Raw genomic sequence first — 4,057 nt, forward strand, 5'->3', positions numbered from 1 at the left:
TGGTTATGACCTCACTTGTGTGTGGAATCTAAAAAACACCAAACAAACTAAGCTCATAGATACAGAGAACAGATTGGTGGTTGCCAAAGGTGGGGAGTATGGGGATGAGAGAAATAGGTAAAGGGAGTCAAAAGGTACAAACTTCCAGGTTTAAAATAAATAAATCAGGGGCTGGCTCCGTGGCCGAGTGGTTAAGTTCGCGCGCTCTGCTACGGCGGCCCAGGGTTCGGATCCTGGGCGCGGACATGGCACTGCTCATCAGGCCACGTTGAGGTGGCATCCCACATCCCACAACTAGAAGGATGTGCAACTAAGATATACAACTGTGTACAGGGAGGGGTTGGGAAGATAAAAGCAGAAAAAAAAAAAAAGATTGGCAACAGTTGTTAGCCCAGGTGCCAATCTTTGGGAAAAAAAAAAAGGAAGATTGGCAACAGTTGTTAGCCCAGGTGCCAATCTTTAAGAAAAAACATCAATCAATCAATCAATCAATCAATGATGGGGATGTAATGTACTACATAGCAACTGTAGTTAATAATACTGTATTCCATATTTGAAAGTTGCTAAGAGAGTAAAACATAAAAGTTTGTATCACAGAAAAAAAATTTGTAACTATGTATGGTGATGGATGTTAACTAGATTTATTGTGGTGATCATTTTGCAATATATACAAATATTGAATCATTGTGTTGTACACCTGAAACTAATATTATGTTATATGTCAATTATACTTCAATAAACATTTTTTTTGCTAGTGTTATCTTTGGGATAGATTCCTAGAAATAGGATTGCCTAAAAATAGGGGAGGCGGGAATATTATAGATTAAAATGAACTTACGAGATACAGGAATCAAATACAATAGATGATCCTTGATCTGATCCTGCTACGGAAAAATGAGCTATAAATAACATTTTGAGGACATGGGTAAGTTTAAATATAGAATGGGTATGAGATGAAATTAGGGAGCTATTTTTATGTTATTGGGGTGATGCACCATTGTTTTTAGATAGAATAATGTTCTTTTCTTTTTTAGATGTGTAAAGTATTTTGGCATGGAATGTTATAACGCATGACACTTACTTTGAAACAGCTCAACCACAATAATAAAAAACGAAATATAGATTGATAAATCAATAAAGCTAACATGACAAAATGTTAACAATAGTTGAATCTAAGTAGTGGATATATGTGTTCATTGTACCATTTTATTTTTTACTTTTGTATACGTTTGGGAGTTTCATAATAAAAAGTTAAAAATAAAAAGTTATATAAAATTCTATTGTTTTATTGAAAAATTGAATTATTCTTTTTATCCTTCTGTTCTGACTTTCTTTATGCATAACAAGGATTTTTTTTCTTAAAAGTATGTTTTGTCTGATACTAATCTAATTATCTTACAATACTAATATACTATCTTAAATATACTATCTCAAATACTAGTGTAATTTCTTTTCGTTAATATTTGCTTGGGAGTCAGTCCAGAGGCTGCAGCTGCAGAGGAACCAACCAAGGAGAGCTGCAAAGATGCTGTCTGTGCATGTGGCCTTGGTCCATGGGCTGCATCCTCCCTCTGCAGGCCAGTCTGGTCTCCAAAAATGCTTTGGGATCTTCTTTGATTGTCACAAGGAACCTCCTTGCCTCTAACACTTGTCTTCAGAAGGCTGGCACTGCCAAGGTGTCCTCTGTTCTCAAAGGGTGTATTCTTGGAGCTAATACCTCTGTTGCCCTTGAAGAGACTGGATGTGTCTCAAGTATTGATGGTGTTATTGCTCGAGTACATGGGCTGAGGAATGTTCAAGCAGAAGAAAGCATAGAATTTTTTGCAGGCTTAAAGGGTACGTCTCTGAACTTGGAACCTGACAATGCTGTTGTTGTTGTGTTTGGAAACAATAAACTAATTAAGGAAGGAAATATTATGAAGAGTGCAGGAGCCATTGTGGGCATTCTGGTTGGTGAGAAACTGTTGGGTCATGCAGGAGATGCCCTTGGTAATGTTATTGATGGAAAGGGTCCAGTTGGTGCCAAGACCTGTAGGTGAGTTGGCCTGAAAGCCCTTGGGATCATTCCTCCAAACTCTGTGCAGGAACCAATGCAGATGGGCATTAATGCTGTGGATAGCTTGGTGCCAATTTGTCGTGGTCAGCCTGAGCTGATTATCGGTGACCGACAGACTGGCAAAACATCAATGATTGACAAGATCATTAGCCAGAAATGTTTCAATGATGAATCTGATGAAAAGAAGAAGCTATACTGTATCTACATTTCTATTGGTCAAAAGAGATCCACTGTTGCCCAATTGGTGAAGAGAGTTACAGATACCATGAAGTACACCATTGTGGTTTTAGCTACTGCTTCTGATGCTGGCCCACATCAGTACCTGACTCCTTATTCTGCCTTTCTATGGGAGAAAATTTAGAGATAATGGCAAACATGCTTTGATCATCTATGACGAGTTATCCAGATAGACTATTGCTTATTGTCAGATGTCTCCTGCTCCGCAGACCCCTCTGTGGCTTGCGAGGCCTATCCTGGTGGTGAATTCTACCTACACTCCCATCTGTTGGAAAGAGGAGCCAAAATGAATGATTCTTTGGTGGTGCCTCCTTGACTGCCTTACCGGTCACAGAAACACAAGCTGGTGATGTGTCTGTTTACATTCCAACAAATGTCATTGCCGTCACTGATGGACAGATCTTCTTGGAAACAAGTTTTCTACAAAAGTATCTTCCCTACCATTAACATTGGTTTGTCTGTGTCCTGTGTCAGACCTGCTGCCCAAACCAGGGCCGTATACAGGTGGCAGGTCCCATGAAGCTGGAATTGGCTCCTAATCTCGAGCTTGCTTCCTTTGCCCAATTCATTTCTGACCTCTGTGCTGCCACCCAACAACTCTTGAGTCACGGTATGTATCTGAGTGGCTGAAGCAAGGGGACTATTCCCATATGCTATTGAAGAACAAGTGACTCTTATCAATGATGGTGTAAGAGCGTATCTTAGTAAACTGGAGCTGTTTCTATTTTATTTCTTTTTTTGCTGGAGTATTTAATAGCAAATCTTAAATGGAATGATAATTTATCCTAACTACTTCATTATGCTTTAAAAGACAAAAAAAAATTTCTTGTATAACTGCAAAGCCATGTTTACATCAAAGGAAATGAAATCAACATTTCTTAAGTTTTCATATGAACTATTAAAACTTCCCCAATTGTCTCAAAAAATGTCTTTTTACAATTTTTTTTCAAGTCAGAATCCAAGCAAGGGCCACATATTGAATTTAGTTCCTACAGTCTCTAAGATCTCTTTTCACATGGAGGAGTGCTCCATTTCCCTCTCCCTTATTCCATTTACTTCTTTTTTTTTAAATTATTGAGTTCATAATAGTTTACATCAATGTGCGATTTCAGTTGCACATTATTTCTTGTCTGTCACCACATAAGTGCTCCCCTTCACCCCCTGTGCCCCTCACCCCCCTTCCCCTGGTAACCACTGAACTGTTTTCTTTGTCCCAGGACTTGTTTATATTCCACGTATGGGTGAAGTCATCTGGTGTTTGTCTTTCTCAGATTGGCTTATTTTGTTTAGCAGAATTCCCTCTAGCTCCTTCCATGTTATTGCAAATGGGATGAATTTGTCTTTTTTTTCTTGCTGAGTAGTATTCCATTGTATATATATGCCACCCCTTCTTTATCCAGTCATCGGTCAATGGGCACGTGAGTTGCTTCCGTGTCTTGGCTATTGTGAACAGTGCTGCAATGAACATAGGGGTGCATATGTTACTTTGGATTGTTGATATCAAATTGTTTGGGCAGATACCCAGTAGTGGGATGGCTGGGTCATATGGTAGTTCTATTTTTAGTTTTTTGAGGATTCTCCATATTGTTTTCCGTAGTAGTTGCACCACTTTGCATTCCCACCAGCAGTGTGTGAGGGTTCTCGTCTCTCCACACCCTCTCCAACATTTGTTATTTTTAGTCTTAGTGATAACAGCCATTTTAACGGGTGTAAGGTGGTATCTTAGTGTAGTTTTGATTGACATTTCCCTGATGATTAGTGATG

The 4,057-nt window shown here is 38.9% G+C and overlaps 1 pseudogene; it reads left to right on the plus strand.

Annotated features, from left to right (window-relative positions):
- Nucleotides 1-1,525: 1,525 nt before the first annotated feature.
- On the plus strand, nucleotides 1,526-3,047 carry LOC106824329 (ATP synthase subunit alpha, mitochondrial-like; annotated as a pseudogene).
- The last annotated feature ends 1,010 nt before the right edge of the window (nucleotides 3,048-4,057 follow it).

Source organism: Equus asinus, chromosome 1 (assembly GCF_041296235.1).
Source record: "Equus asinus isolate D_3611 breed Donkey chromosome 1, EquAss-T2T_v2, whole genome shotgun sequence".
In the NCBI taxonomy this organism is placed as follows: domain Eukaryota; kingdom Metazoa; phylum Chordata; class Mammalia; order Perissodactyla; family Equidae; genus Equus; species Equus asinus.